Source organism: Petaurus breviceps, unplaced genomic scaffold, assembly GCF_028583685.1.
Source record: "Petaurus breviceps papuanus isolate PSGF00001 unplaced genomic scaffold, PetGlider_PUasm1.0 90895, whole genome shotgun sequence".
Lineage (NCBI taxonomy): Eukaryota > Metazoa > Chordata > Mammalia > Diprotodontia > Petauridae > Petaurus > Petaurus breviceps.
Genome location: NW_027187372.1, coordinates 1,156,242 through 1,173,085, shown reverse-complemented (window position 1 = coordinate 1,173,085; position 16,844 = coordinate 1,156,242). Strand labels below are relative to the sequence as shown.

The 16,844-nt window shown below is 37.9% G+C and overlaps 1 protein-coding gene across 1 annotated transcript in view; it reads right to left on the bottom strand.

The window, feature by feature from the left end:
- CACNA1E (calcium voltage-gated channel subunit alpha1 E) overlaps positions 1 to 16,844 on the bottom strand; it is a 413,658-nt gene that overhangs the window by 332,615 nt on the left and 64,199 nt on the right. The window lies entirely within an intron of this gene.

Here is a 16,844-nt window from a genome sequence, read left to right as displayed (position 1 = left end):
GAAGAAGAAGAAGAAGAAGAAGAAGAAGAAGAAGAAGAAGAAGAAGAGGAGGAGGAGGAGGAAGAGGAGGAGGGAAGGAGGGAAGAAGGAAGGAAAATACAACAAAATATTTTTTAAAAGAAGAGAACAGAGGCAAGTTCAGAAAGAAACACAGACAAGCAGGGAAGCATGGATACTAATATGTTAAATTTAATATATACTTAAAATAACTATACTTGGGGTGGCCAGGTAGCACAGTGAGTAAGAGCACCGGCTCCAGTGTCAGGATGACCTGGGGATCGAATCTGGGCTCAGACACTTACCACCCACCCAGAAACACCTGGCCGTGTAACCTTGAGCAAGTTACTTAACCCTGATTGCTTAAAAAAAACTATACCTAAAAGTTTGCAGTTCCATATATAGTCTTGTTTTCTGTTCTTTTCATGTTGAAATGTCCATTCCTATTGGTGTTTAAGTTAATAACAGAAAAAAAAATTTTATAAAAAGGACCTGGTAGAAAGAGGTAGACCAAGAGTGCAGAGAAAACACAGCAACTCCCCTGAGTTCTCCCCAAAGTCCCTCCAAATACCTTAAACTAAAGCCATTAAAACAATAAAGTGGCAGAACCCACAAAAGGATGAGGTGAAATAATTTCCAGACAAAGACAACTTAAAAGGTACCTAGGAAAGGTGGGGCACAGTCTGGTGTAGATCAGTCCACTGCAAACCAAGAGCAGGGCTTGGATATTGCTGAATCAGCAGCAGCAGGAGCTACTTCTGGAGCTTTCAACCCACAGATGATAAAGGCTTTAAACAAATCATCAGAAGGAGATTGCAGGGGTCTCTTTACTAGCACTGAGAAGGGATCATTGCTTTCCCAATATTCTGATCTGGGTCACAGTCCTAGGTAGCAGTCCCAGGGTGAGAAGGAGCTCTGGCACACCAAAGCTTGTGGCTACAATGGAGCAGGGACTCTCTTCACAGTTCAAGGGCAGAAAAGAGGTCTTGTGTTAGCTGACAGACCAAAACACAGGCCAGGAGCGTAGTAAGTGTGCCTCTCTTTAGAGCATACCACTGTGGAAGAACTGAAAACCTAGAAGTATCTCTGAAAACAGCTACATAAAACCCCTGAACCTTGGGACAGTGCACTCACCACCTTGGAAGCAGAGTCCTACTTTAAAAAGCAGTTAAAAGTCAAGTAATAGGCTGGAAAAATGAGCAAATGAGAAAAAAAAAACTCTGACTATAGACAGTTACTATGGTGACAAAGAAGATCAAAATACATACTCAGAAGATAACAAAGTCAAAGCTCCTACGTCCAAAGCATCCAAGAAAAATTTTAATTGGTCTCCAGCCACAGAAGAGCTCAAAAAGGATTTTGAAAACCAAGGAAGACAGGTAGAGGAAAAATTGGGAAGAGAAATGAGAGCGATACAAGAAAATCATGAAACGAGAGGCATAGCTTGGTAAAGGAGACACAAAAAATACTAAATAAAATTACATTTTAAAAACAGACCAGGTCAAATGGTAAAATTGATATTCTAGAAAGCCAGTGGAGAGAAGAATACGCTGAAAAGCAAAGCCGGCCAAATGGAAAAAGGCACAAAAATTCACTTTAGAAAAAGCGGAATTGGAAAAATGGAAAAGGAGATACCAAAGCTCACTGACTCAAATAAATCCTTGAAAACTAGAACTGCACAAATGGAAGCTAATGATTGTATAAGAAATCAATAAACAATAAAACAAAACCAAAGGGATGGGAAAAAAAATAGAAGACCATGTGAAAGATCTCATTGTAAAAAACAAATGACCTGGAAAATAGATACAAAAGAGATCATTTTAAAATTATTGGGCGATCTGAAATTCATGATGACAAAAAGAGCCCAGACATCATCTTTCAAGAAATTATCAAGGAAAACTGCCTCAACCAGAGGGTAAAATAGGCATTGAAAGAATCCACTGATCACCTCCTGAAAGAGATCCCAAAATGAAAATTTCCGGGAATATTATAACCAAATTGTCAAGGAGAGAATATTGCAAGTAGCCAGAAACGAATAGTTCAAATATTGTGGAGGCACAGTCAACATTCCATAAGATTTAATATCTTCTATATTAAAGGATTGAAGTGCTTGCAATATGGTATTTTGAAGGGCAAAGGAATTAGAATTACAACAAAGAATCACCTACCAAGCAAAACTGAGTATAATCCTTTGGGGGAAAATGGATATTCAATGATATAGAGGACTTTCAAGCATTCTTGATGAAAAAACCAGAACTGAATAGAAAATTTGTCTTTCAAATAAAAGATTCAAGAGAAGCATAAAAAGGCAAACAGGAAAGGGAAATCATTAGGTACTTAATAAGGTTAAACTATTTACATTCCTACATGAGAAGATGATACTTGTAACTCATAAAAACTTTCTCATTGGTAGAGAAGTTAGGAGAATATATAGACAAAGGGCACAGGTGTGAGTTGAATATGAAGATATGATATCTAAAAAATAAAATTAAGGGATGAAAAAGAGGAATGTACTAGGAGAAAGGGAAAGAGAGGGGTAGAATGGGGAAATTATCACATATAAAAGAGGCAAGAAAAAGCTTTTATAGTGTGAAGGGGGGTGAGTGAACTTTACTCTCATCAGAATTAGATCAAAGAGAGAATAACATATACACTCAATTTGGTATAGAAATCTATCTTACCATATAGGAAAGTAGGAGGGGAAGTGGATAAGCAAAGGGTGGGGAGTTATAGAAGGAAGAGAGGATTAGGGAAGGGGGCAGTCATAAGCAAACCACTTTTGAGGAGGGACAAGGTGAAAGGAGAGAGAGAATAAACAGGAGAGAAGAGGATGGAGGGAAATACATTTAGCAGTCATAACCATGAAAAAAAATTTAAGCACCTTTCTCTGATAAAAATCATTTCTCAAATATACAGAGAAGTGAGTCAAATTTATAAAAATAGAAGCCATTCCCAAACTGATAAAAGATCAAGAGATATGAACAGTTTTCAGATGAAGTAATCAAAGCTATCTATAGCCATATGAGTAGGTTCTCTAAATTGCCACTGATTGGAGGAATGCAAATTGACACAACTGAGGTACTACCTCATACCTATTAGATTGGCTAATAGGACAGAAAAGGAGAATGACAAATGTTGGAGGTGATGTGGGAAAAATGAGACATTAATGCACTGTTTGTGGAGTTGTGAACTGATTCAACCATTCTTTAGAGCAATTTGAAACTATGCCCAAAGGTCTTTAAAACCATGCATACCCTTTGACCTAGCAGTGTCACTACTAGGTCTGTATCCAAAAAGCGATTTTTTTTAAAAAGGGAAAAGGATACATATGTATGTGAATATTTATAGCAGTTCTTTTCTGGTGGCAAGGATGGGATGCCCACCCATTAAGCGGGGAGTGGCTGAACAAATTTTGCTACATGATTGTGATGGAATACTGTTGTGGTGTAAGAAATGATGAGCAAGATGCTCTCAGAAAAACCTGGAAAGACTTACATGGGCTGATTCAAAGAGAAATGTACTGTGTACAAAGTAACAGCAATGTTGTAAGATGATCAGCTCTGAATGACTTAACTGTTCTCAGCAATACAGTGATCTAAGACAACTCTGAAGGACTTATGATGAAAAATTTTATCCATCCCCAGAAAAAGAAGCAATGGTATCTGAATACAGATTGAAGCATACTTTTTTTACTTTATTTTTCTTGAGGGTTTTTTTGGTCTGTTTTTTTTTATAACATAATTAATATGGAAATGTGTTTTGCATGATATATGTATAACCTATATAAGATGTCCCTAAAGTCTGGACACATGGGAAATCTCATTATCTGTGTATATTTTCAAGAAATGAAATGAATGAAATTTTCAACAACATTTTATTTAATTAGCATAAATGAGTTTTCATAGGAAGATATAGGAGACACATAGGAAATCTCATTAATTAAATTAAATTAATCTCATTAATATGGAAAATAGTCCCCAATAGCTAATGAAAGCCTTTATTCCATATGAAATTGTCATGGCTAAAATTTATGCTAACTAAATAAAATGTTGTTGAAAATTTCGTTCATTTCATTTCTTGAAAATCTGCACAGTTAACAAGATTTTCTGTGTACCCAGACTCTAGGGACACCCTGTAGAATCTCTTGTCTTCTCAATGAGGGAGGTGGGGAGGGAGGAAGGGAGAGAATTTAGAACTCGAAGTTTTTAAAAACGAATGTTAAAATTTTTTACATGTAATGGGGGGAGGAATTAAAATGCTATTTTTTTACAAATAAAAATTAATTTAAATCCAAACAAACAAAAGACTAAGTCATTTATAATCAAATAGATCTAGGCTTTCATCCATTTAGATATCCCTCCCCCATCTTCTCCAGTGATATAAATCATAATCAGTCCATAGTTGTCCATCTGAGATTCTTACCCATGTCCTCCCATAAATTTGCTATACAGTGTTCATGTAAGAAGGTATTGGGGAAAACAACAGACACTGTCACTGAAAGAACTAACCAGAACTTTCTCTTTTTGTCCTATCTCCCAGGGACCTTTCATTCCTTTGAACTCTGGAAATAACTACTGTTTGTACCATTAACTTGGTCCTTAGCACTAGTCATTTGTATTTGTGTATACATATACATTTATATACATATAGGTCACACTGTCTAAGTTAGATTGTATACTACTTTTTCCCCAGGACCTGACAAGGTGCCTTATACATAGTGTGCAATCAGTCAATACTTATATTGGATTTAATATAAAATCTATAGGTATCATCATTTATATAGGTATCATCATCTCCATTTAATGGAAAAGGAAATAGGGACAGAGATGTTAAGTGATTTTCTCATGCTCACAGAGGTAGTAAATGGGGAGGCGGGGTAGGATTTGAACCAAGACCTTCCTAATTTCAAGTCTAACACTCTATCCACTTTCTCACAGGTCATTTGTCCCTGGTGATGTGACCAGAGAGCCTGGACTACAAACCTAGGTTTTCCTCATTCCCAGACCACTACCCTATATGATATTGACACACTAGGACAAATATTTCTGTCTCCCTGGACAATTACAATTCCCTTCACAAGAGGACTGGGGAAAAGGACAGACTTCCTACTCTGGGGAAAATGGAGGAAGATTTTATCAAGAGTTGCAATTCATCAGTAATGCAGCGCTTTCCCATAGAGCATCCGTGGCCTGATGCTCTGCTGCAGGGTTTCTATTAAGTAACAGGAGAATATATTGGTTAGTTCATAAAATTTTAATTCAACCAAAGTACAGATTTATTGGAAATGAGACACTATAGGACATCTGGGATTAACTCTTACAACAAAAATCTCATAGATAAAATTATAGATAAAACTGGAACCAATACTAAGAGAAAACTGAGAAAGAATACTTGGAACCCTAGTTTTCCTCCCATTGAAATGAGATTGGACTAGTGGTACTTTTCTTTCCTTTGGCCTTGAGAACATATGTTTTCTTGGAATTTCTTCAACCTCTTCCTCAATTCAACTCCACACAAACATTTAATAATAGCTGTGTGTAGAATTCGGTATTCCTAGAGATATGTAAAGTTTAGATAAGACTCATCTGCTCATCGATATCTGATTCTTCCTTTGAATGAATGAGGGATGGAGGGAGGCAGGAATGGAAGGAGGGAGGGAGTGAAATGGAGTACAATGAAGTTGAATGAAGTAGGATAAATCTGATTCTCTAAAATGTTCACCCATTGTTCTTAGTCCCTGGGGCCAAAAAAATTAAAAAGAAATTTTAAAGGCTTAATTCTCATTTCATCTGGCCACCGTTCAAATACTTGCAGACAGATTTCATGTCCCTCCTAAATCCTCTTTCCCCCAAGATAAACATTTTTCACTTTCTATAACCAATCCTAGAGTGGCATGGTCTTCTGACTCAAACTCATCTTCCAAGCTGATAACACATGACTTTCCCCCATGAACTCAACATTGCAGATGAACAAGCCTACTTTCCATATACAATATTCCATCTCCCCTATTGGTGGCATTTATTTTCTTCTCTTTTGGTTAGTTTTCTTCAAGGCTAAGTGCCACCTTCTATGAGAGGACTTCACTGAATCCACTAGTTATTAGAAATAACCCTTTCCCAATCATTTTTTTTTTTACTAATTTTGTTTTTGCTTACCAATATACTAGTTATTTCTCTCCCCTACCCATATGAGGGGAATATAAACTCTTTGAGAGAAAGAGTTCTTTGTTTGTATTTTTGTTTGTTTGTTTTACCTTGAGAGGTGGGGTGTCCCCAGTGTCTAGTACAATGCCTTGCCTGTTTTGGTACTTACCAAGTGTTTACCAAAATGACTTGCATAGTCAATGGTTCTTTCACCATCTTGGTCATCTTTCTAGTCATTTAATGTTTTTTCCTAAAATTTGGTTCCCAGAACTGATCAGAGTCCTCAAAATTAGTATAACTAAGACAAAATATGGTGAAACTATAATCTTATACCTGGAAAAGATGGTTTTATAATATAGCCTAAGATCACATGACTTTCGTTTTGGGTTTTTTTCCCTTGTCTTCTATGTTACTCTGCTGAATCATATTCAACTTGCACTCCATTAAAACTCCCAGATTTTTTACTTAAAATTGTTGTCTTTCAATACTATCTTATATGTATACAGTTGATTTTTAACCCAAATATTACAATTAACAATTAGTCTTAGGCCAAACCAGTCAGTACTATGTGTCAGGAACTGTGCTAAGTTATAGGAATACAAATACATGTAGAAATAAGGACAGTCTCTTGCCTTGAAGGAGCTTTTGTTCTAATCAGGGAGGACAATATATAAAGGAAGCTAAAGGGGGAGTCAATTCACACAGGTGTTCAAGATAGGGGCACGATAAAGAAATTCTGGAGTGAAGGATAACCTCCATATCCTCCTTAAGGAGGACCTGGGAGGAGCCATCCAATCAAAGAGAGAGGCCATAAGGGTGGAAAGTGCTTCCAATTATGTGAATTCCAGGACTAGAGTGAGCTTCATTGTTATATATTTTCATCCTATTAAATTTTATTTATTATTTGAACCTATTAACTTAAAGAAACTATTTCATTCCTAAGATGTATGTTACCTATTCCTCCCAGCTTTGAGTCATTCTCAAATTTGAAGTACATGACATCTATGCCTTTATCCACATCACTGATTTTTTAAAAATTAAATAGAACCAGGCTAAGGACAAATCCCTAAGGTGTTCCATTAGAGAGCTCCTTCCAAATTGACATAGTTCTATTCATTAAACACAACTGTTTGGGTCCAGTCATTCAACTGGTGTTAAACCCACACAACTGTAGGCCACAGCTTTCTATCTTGTCTACAAACTGAAATGATCATCTGTTCTCTCAGTCATTTTTATCTTCCTGACTTCCTTATTTCTGTCCATGGTACTTGCATCTTCCCTGTGCCCCAGGGTTGAAATCTAAGCATCATCTCTGTTTCCTCCCCTCTCTCACTCCTTATATACAAACAACTGTTAAATTCTCCACTTTCTGTTCCTTTAATATCTCTCCAATCTATCTTTTCTTCTTGTTTCTATTTGCTATTGGCCTACTGCTCCTAGTTCACACACTCATTATACACCCAAACCATTATAATACGTTTCTATTATTCCTGTTTCCCATCTCCCCTTTCCTTCATCCTATCCTATGCACTACAAGATTCATCTTTCTAATGTGCAATACTGATCATAATCCCTCCTGCCCAAAAAGCTTTAGTGCCTCACTATTATACAGCAACAAGGTAGGAAAAAATCTCAATTTGGAGTCGAGATGTAGATTCAAATTCTGACTCTACCCCCTGAATGGATAGGAATACGGACTAAACCTGTGATTTCACTGGTATAGAAAACTCCAAAGGTAGGAATTCTACCAGTGTAGGTTGGGTGCTTCTCAGCAACTAATAGCCTTAGAGAATTATAAGAATACCGAGAGGTCAAATGAATTGTCCATTGTAACCTAATCAGTATATTCCAGAGAGCAGACTTGAAGCTGGGTCTTCCAGACTTCAAAGATAACTCTATATCCACTACACCACAGTAAATCACTTAATTGCTCTGCATCTCTATCCTCTCATCTGTTAGGTGAAGACAATATACTAAGTGATCTTGAAGGTATCTTCTAGCTCTCAATTCTATGATTCCATTATCTACCAATAAGCACTACCTGACATTCTAGGCCCTCCATATGCTGGTTTTGGTTCCAATATACCTTTCTGACCTGATCTCCAACTATTCCCTTTCATGTACCCTACATTCTAGCCAAATCAAAGTATTTATTGTTTCTTAAATAAGCCTCATTCTCTCCCGCCTCTCTCACTTTACTCATCTTGTTACCCACATGGAATACTCTTCTCCATTTTTTTCCTCTTCTTTCCTTCCATTTCTGCCTAGATAACTTCTATCTATACATAAGGCCAAAGTGCCATCTCCTTTGCATCCTGCCCTAATGCCCATAGACAGAAGCATTCTCTCCCATAGCATCTCTGACTGCTCTTCAAACATATGTTGTATTATAGCTAGGCAGAAAAGTGTCTCGAGCTCTGGACTTGGAATCAGGAAGACTGGGGTTCAAATGCTGCCTCATGTATTTACTTACTGCATAGTCCTGAGCAAGTCACTTGACCTCTCTCAACTTCAGGTTGCTCATGTTTAAAATAAGAGCAATTATAATACTTAGCTCACAGGCTTCTTGTGAAGATTATTATTATTACCTCCTTGTGAGGAAGTACTATACATAAAGCACTTTGGAAACCTTAATATGCTCTATAAATGTTGACTGTTGTTATGATGATTATGATTATCATGATTATTTTCATTGGGTCTAACTGCTGCCTCAGACCAAGCAAAGACTAAATCCTAAAGGGTAAGCACAAAAAAAAAAAAACTCATGGTCATCATGTCCTGTTTGATGGTCTTTCCTGTTCTTTGTAATCCTTTATGGACTTTCCTCTTATTTATTAAGACTTTGCAAGTCAATCTAGTACATGAGAAAATGGGACAGATGTTCAGCACCCAGAAGATAAGAACCCTTGATCCCCTAATCCTCACTGGGTTATCTTCCTAAGCTTTGATCATAGAGAAAGGGCCAATTATTTTCTTTTTTTTTATTTTCTTTCTTAAGCAATCAGAGTTAAGTAACTTGCTCAAGGTTACACAGCCAGTTATTTCTGGGTGTGGTGCTGAGTATCTGAGCTCAGATTTGATCCCCAGGTCATCCAGACACTGGAGCCGGTGCTCTTACTTGCTGAGCCACCTGGCCGCCCCTAAGCAATTGGGGTTAAGTAACTTGCTCAAGGTTACATGGCCAGGTGTTTCTGGGTGGGTGCTAAGTGTCTGAGCCCGGGATTCGATCTCCAGGTCATCCAGACACTGGAGCCGGTGCTCTTACTCGCTGTGCTACCTGGCCGCCCCTCGAGCCAATTATTTTCTACCTCTTGGAAGTCATCTTTCATTAGAGGCTGACATTGATAAATAAATTCACCAACAAACTCAGATGTATAAGGGCAGTCTGTGGTATTAAAATATTTTTATAGTCATCATCCTAAAACCAGGCCATACTCTATTAGGCAATTGGAATCCCCACCTTATTGTAGGGTCTTAAGACAAAGACAGGATACAAAGACCAGTTAAATTGATGTTGAAGAAGTTCCAGACACATTGCCTCAAGAAGATTCTTCAGAAACAGTTGAAAGATAGAAGCAACATCAGAATCCTTTTCACCAAAGCAAAGCCTACATGATTCCAGATAATGGTAACCCTGAAAACAGCTTCACTGGGCAGTCAAATTATGTTGCTTGGAAATCTTACTTTTGATTCCTGATGACATTTATCCATTCATTTGACGAATGTTTGCTGGTCGTCTACTATGCCTAAAGTGCTCAGGACACAGCAAGAAAAGAGACATAGACCATACCTTCAAAGAGAGTAGGAGGAGAAGGAGAAAAAGGGGCAGGAGAAAGGGGGGAAGAAGAAGAGGTATCTAATCATCTATAAAGCTCTTTGACGTTTACAAAATATTTCAAGTATGTAATCTCATTTGAGCCTCACAACCATGTGAAGTAAGTGTTTTCACTATCTTCATTTTACAGATGAGGAAATTTAGGGTAGATAATGGTCAAATGACTTGCCTAGGGTCTCACATCTAGTAAGTACCTAAGGCAGGATTCAAACTCAGTTTTTCCTGATTCTAAGTCAGATGCACTATCTGTTATACCATACTTCCTCACTAGGAGTATATACACTGGAAAACAGCAGAAGGGAGGGTAAGCCTTCTCCCCATGGGGTCTTTAATGTTCAGATGTTCACCCATCTTGGTGAATTGTTTGAGACTCTCCTGCTGGGAGACAAGGGAACTGAATCTGGAGCTGAAACAAATGCCCGCATGGTTTAGAAGGCTTCCTCTTTCCACATTTACCTTTGATACTCATGGGAATACACAGAGAACAGTAAATCAAAGCTTTCTTTCCCCAGAGTAAAAGGAAACTAACCTTTATCCCAATCTTCTTCTCCCACACCCACCCACTCCTCAATCAGTGAGTTGTCACCAACTTTTCTTATGAGGTGACAGTGTCACATACACACACACATCCTGTTGCCCTGGCATGTGGCACATGAATCATTCATAAAGTCTCCATATTAATTATTCATCCAAACCAAAGACCAAATACTTTGCTAATTGTCCAAGGAGAAAGAAAAAGAAGAGGAGACAGGGTAAGAGAAAGGAAGAGGAGCCATGAAGACAAATGACAACATTAGTGCTTTGCTAATTTCAAAATGAGAAAAAGAGAAAAAAATAACATCCTCCAACCCTTTCCATGTATTAAGAGGATAATTAATGTCTTCAGGATCTTTGTGGTATAAGGAGAAGGATGCCTTCTTTTCCCAGGGGCCTGCCCTAAAGGTGCTTACCAACCCATATTAAAGGGTTTTCCCTAATCCTCCATTCTCCCCACTCCCTTTTGCCCTACCTACCCTCCTCAACTCTCATGCTTTTACTGGGATTAAAACTTGGCCAAATCCTAGGATTCCATTACTGACCCACAGACTAGAACTCCAAAGAAGAAGCTTAGACTAAATCTGGACTAATGAAGAGAGGTGTAGTTTAACTGGATAGATGTGAACCTTATAATAGTAGTCCAATGACTTCTGCACTGGTCCTTCCTTCTCTCCATAGAGAAATGCTGCTCAGAACATTGTTTCACATTCATTATTCCAATCAACATCTATTGAATATTTCCTATGTGTCTGGCATCACCTTAGGGAGTAAAGAGAAGGGAAGGAGAGATACAAAGGTATAGTCCCTACATATAAGGAGTTTATAATGCAATCAAGATTAGACAAAAGACATCATTATGCAGTTGAAAAGGTTGAACTTAGAAGTAAAAATCTTGGGTTCCAGTCTTAATTAATACCTTTTTTACCTTTGGCAAGGTATTTAGCCTCACTCCTTTCATCTGAAAAAGGGGCGATAATATTCTTACTCCCTAGCTCACAGGACCTATGTGAGAAAAATGTTCTGTGAACCTTAAAGTACTATGTAAATGTGTCAGTATTATTATAATAATATAGTTAGTCCAAATAATCATGAAGTCTGAGGGAATACAAAAATGGAGTAATCTGGACAAGGTGAAGAAGTGAGTTTTGAGTGACGATGGAGCAGGATTGATGGAGATAAGGCAGAAAGACATTCAAGGCAAGGAGAACAGCATGAGCAAATGGAGGCAAATACCACAATTCTTAGGGAGAAATAGCATAGAGATTGTTCTTACTGAAGAAATACTCAAAGTTGAATAGATATTGTTGGTAGGATGCCTAGTTGGTGGAAGACCTTGAGTAGAACACTAAAGAGTTCAGATTGGATAAATTAAGCAAAAGCAATATGCTTTCAGTCTTTGAGAGGAGAAGGGATAGATAAAAATGATGTCTGAGAAAATTATACTGGGAGTTGTATCTAGAATGGACTGAAACAGTGAGAAACTAGAGGTTGGTAGGCCACCTAAGATACTACTAGTATTACTGATGATGATGATGATGATGATGATGATGATGATGATGATGATGATGATGATAGCTAATATATAGCGCTTACTATATGCAAAGAGTAATAAGTCTTAACTTGGGATCCATGCACTTATTTAAAAATTTTAGGGGGCATCTAGGTGGCACAGTGAATACAGCACTGGACCTGTAGTCAAGAGGACTTGTGTTCAAATCCAGCCTCAGACACTTAACAGTTACTAGCCATGTGACCTTGGGTAAGTCACTTAACCCCAATTGCCCTGCCTTCTCCCCTCCAAAAAGAAAAAAAACATATTTAGATAACTGTATTTCAACATAATTGGCTTCTTTTGTAATCTCTGCATTATATTTTCTGCATTTAGAACTATTGTTCTGAGAATTTTAATGGGAGTAATGAGGGGAGGAGGACATTCTAGTAAGAAGGAAAGGCATGAGTAAAAACAGAGAACAGAGTAGGAGAAAAGATTTAAGATTCAAGAGGCGGTGTGTAGAAGTAGGAGAGGTTGGCATCCCTTCTTAAGGTCCACTTTAAAGAGTTCATCCAAAATATAGGCAGTACCAACCAGCACTAGTGACTTGGAGGAAACTGACTCACAAGAAATGCCTGGAAATGCCCTGGCAAGCCAAAGAACCCACTGGTCAGTGTCTGGGGATGAGAGGAAAAGTGGGAAGGAAGGAGGAGGCCACCAGGGTTGTTTAAGTAGAGAAAGGACAAATCTAGCTCTGCAGCAATTTAAATAAATGAGATGTTCTCTCCAAAGGAAGGAAAAGGCTTTTAAAGCCTTTTAACCAAATCACTGATAAAGAGAGGAAAGTGCTAAGGGAACACAATGGTGACCTGCCACTATTGATCTCCAAGAGCTCCCTCCCCACAGTATAAGCTATGGATAGATATGTAAGAATGCAGGAGGGTGTGTGGTGTGACTTCTAACATACAATCATGCAGTAATAGCCAGGACCAGGATCCTCAGATAGGTACACACATATGTGGATCAGGAGCCAAAAGACCTGCTCCCATCCACAAAACTGTAATATTTCTCTGCTTCCTTCTCATCCCTGCCACCCCTCCAGCTGAGCAGCCCCCAAGAGCTGCATCAAATTTTAATGGATTCATTTCTCTTCAGTTCCACAGCCTGAATATAGATGGCTGCATAGAGCACCTTGATGACTGTACCAGAAAGGAAAGGATGAAGATGGAAGCCAAGAGAAGGTGGGGGCAGAAAGAAGACTCCAGAAGGCAAGAAAAGAGCATGTGGAAGACATTAACACTACCAACTTTTCCCTGTGCAGCCTCCTTACTCCTCTGAGCAGCCAAGTCTTGTCAGTTGATAAATATCTGTTGAGTGCCTACTGTGTGTCCGGCATTGGTATTGTAGTAGGCATTCTGTGCACAAGAAGTAGGGAGAGAGGAGGAATAGAAAGGAAATAGAAGAAACATCCCTGCTCACAAAGTATGTTTAATCATAAGATTACAGGATTTTTAGTAGAGACCCCTTAGGGATCATCTAGTAAAACTCCCATATTTTACAAATGTGGAAAATGGAATTGATAGAAGGGAAATAAATTATCAAAGATCACAAAAGCTGTTTTAAGTAGCAGAATTGAGAACACAAAACAAATAAATACTAAATATTGGAAAGTTAAATAAAAGTGCCAAACTCTCTATCTTCATCTATAGCTGTATCTAGAAATATATATATATATATATATATATAGTTTTATAGCTATCTAGATATATTTATCTCTAGTAGATATATCTATATCTGTACCTATACTTATGTATAAGTACATATAGATTTAGTTAACCAATATGGAATAGCAGATAAGGAAGTGGGCTAGGGTTATTCTAGGGAGCTACCTTAGAGGTTTTAAATCCACACTAAAAGAAGGCAAAAAAAACTGTGGAGGGGAAGAGGAATACATTTGAGTTTGGGTAATGTCATGGGTATCATGTATAAACAGTATAATGCCAATGCATTAGGGGAAATCGATACAGTTAGAAACCATGTTGGGCCCATAATGCTAGGTACAGGTGAAAATATTAATTTAATAATCAGCCAACAAGATGATAGGTATCTGGTACTATATATCTCATGTATCAATTAAGTACCTACTATTGGCCAGACAGTTTGCTTGGGAAGATACTCCTCTACTTATTTCTACTTCTAACAATAGTGTACACACATATATGTAAGCATGTGTGTATGCCTCATTCTACACCCTAGCTCTACCACCTCTTTGCAGTGGATAGAATGTTTCACCAGCAGTTTGTACAGTGTTGTTGCTATTGTATTAATTATTCTCCTGGTTCTGCTCATTTCATTCATCCGTTTATAAAAGTCCTCAAAATTGTTCATTTTTATAATACTGAAGTTATTATATTATAAATTGTTTTTCTAGTTCTCATGTCATTCAGCATCATTTCTTATTAGACTTTTCATTCTTTTTGAAGTTACATATTTGCTCATCTCTTATGGCACAACACAATTCCACCACATTCATATACCACAACTTATTCTGCCATTCTTCAATTAGCAACAATTATAATAGAAATTCCATCAAACAAGGGAGTTATATCATTAATGCTCTGCCTAGAGCTCAGTTTCTTAGTCTTAAAAATGCCAGGTTTGGACTAGATCATATTTAAGGTCCCTGACAGCTCTGAGATTTTGTGGTTGTAATATCAGAAATAACAACTCATACTCATATAGCTTTTTGGGGGCAAGCACCTTACAAACATAATCTCATCTGATCCTCATAACAAGCTTGTGAAGTAGGCAGTACAAATCACCACTATGTCCATTTTACAGAGAAGAAAACTGAAGTTCAATTAAGTGACTTGCCTCTATCAAACTCAGGTTTTCCAAGTTCCAAATCATATTCCGAATGCCCATATGGAAAACGTGCATTTGTTGCAATCCCACTGTAGCTTTCCACAGTTCCCATCTAAATTGCTGCCTTCTTGATCTTCTCCTTTCCTCATGCTACCTAGAGAAGCCTCTTGCCAAATAATGGGGAAGTTGAAGTCTTTTAACCCATCAGTCAGTAAATAAGGTCTGACAGACAATATAACACATTGTTGGGAGAGGATGGCCAAGTTGGAACAGATCAGCATTGACATTTTAAAAATAGATTTATCTGGTGAACTACCAAATTGTTTTGTTTTCTTTTAGGGAGGAACTCTCACAAGCAAACAAAAAGAAAAGAAACATTCTTTTCTTTTCCATTTCTCCAGGCAAAGCTTACATAGATAGTTCCTAATCAGCTAGTAAAAGGGAAGGGGGAAAACCCAGTAAAAGTGGGGTTTGGTCAGAGCAAGTAATTAGGAATATAAACACACGATGACTTATTCATTTTTGTTCTTATATAATGGTTAAGGACTCCAGGCTTAGAGGAAACCATTTTTTGGTGTAGGGGAGTTCTCTCTTTCCCCCACCCCTACCCCATTGACCATGTTTTTGGATAAATTCTGACCACTAGGAAACAACTCATCAGGGAAATATACCAAAGATAAACAAAAGGCTTCCCCAAAATGGAGGAGCTAGACTTCTTTTCTCCCACTTCCAGAATGGAAGCTGACAACCTCATGGTTGATGCCCTGAGGAAAGTAAAAGGTCTAAATGTTCTAAAACAGTGGTTGCCCTGCTTCCCTCCTGGTCATGGAGACTGTGAGCACATGGCTGCCTTCGTGTGTTCATTCTTTCCCAAGCTTAGATGAATGAATATTCTAAGGTGACATGTCTAGTCAGCAACTTTTTGAGCTTAGGGGATCCCGAGGTGCCATTAGATGTCTCACCAGTGGTGGGAATCAGTAACAGAATCCCCCGGACTTGGTGGCAGTAGCCATTGGAATTAGAAAGTGATAGAGCAGCAGCTTTGAGATGGCTATATTGGGACCCCAGAAAAGGAATCTAGAGAAGTGGTTGAAAGATATCCCTCTGGTTGTGTCTGAACAAGTTGTGGCATACGGTTGTGATGGAATACTACTGTGCTACCAAAAATGGTGAACCTGGCGTTGTGAGTAGAGCACCAGCCCTGGAGTCAGGAGGACCTGAGTTCAAATACAGCCTCAGATACTTAACATTTACTAGCCGTGTGATCTTGGGTAAGTCGCTTAAACCCAATTGCCCTGCCTTCCCCCCCCCCAAAAAGCAAAAAAAAAAAAAAAAAAAAAAAAAGAGAGAGGTGAACTTGATGATCTCAGAAAACAGGGATAAACTTGCATGAAATAATAAGAGCAAAATGAGCAGAGCCAAGAGAATATCGTATACAGCAACAGCAATGTTGTTTTATCAACAACTTTGAGCAACTAAGTCATTTTGACTACTATAAATACCTAAATTAACTACAAAGGACATATGAAGAAAAATACTCTCTACATCCAGAGAAAGAGCTGATAACCAGAAGTATGTATGGAATGATTTTACGTCTGTGTGTGTGTATGTGTATGTGTGTGTTTAATGGTATCCATCTCTAAGGTGAAGCAGGGGGTTAAAAAAGGGGAAAAAAAAGAAAGTTACACGATAATATACATTTAAAAGAAACAGCAAGTCATACATAATAGATTTGCAGTTTCATGTGCAATCATCTTTTTGTTTTCTATTCTACTCTGCTATCGGATGCTTGTTTTATTTAAGTTCAAAAGAAAAGAAAAAGAAAGATACCTCTCTGCTATGTATCTCTACATACATGTCTTGCTACTATTGTACTTTAATTTTGACCCTACTCATCCCGGGGACTTTTTGTGAGGAAGGGTTGAGTGTGCCTGCAGACTTTAGAAGGGAAGTTTTGCATATATTGTACTTACTA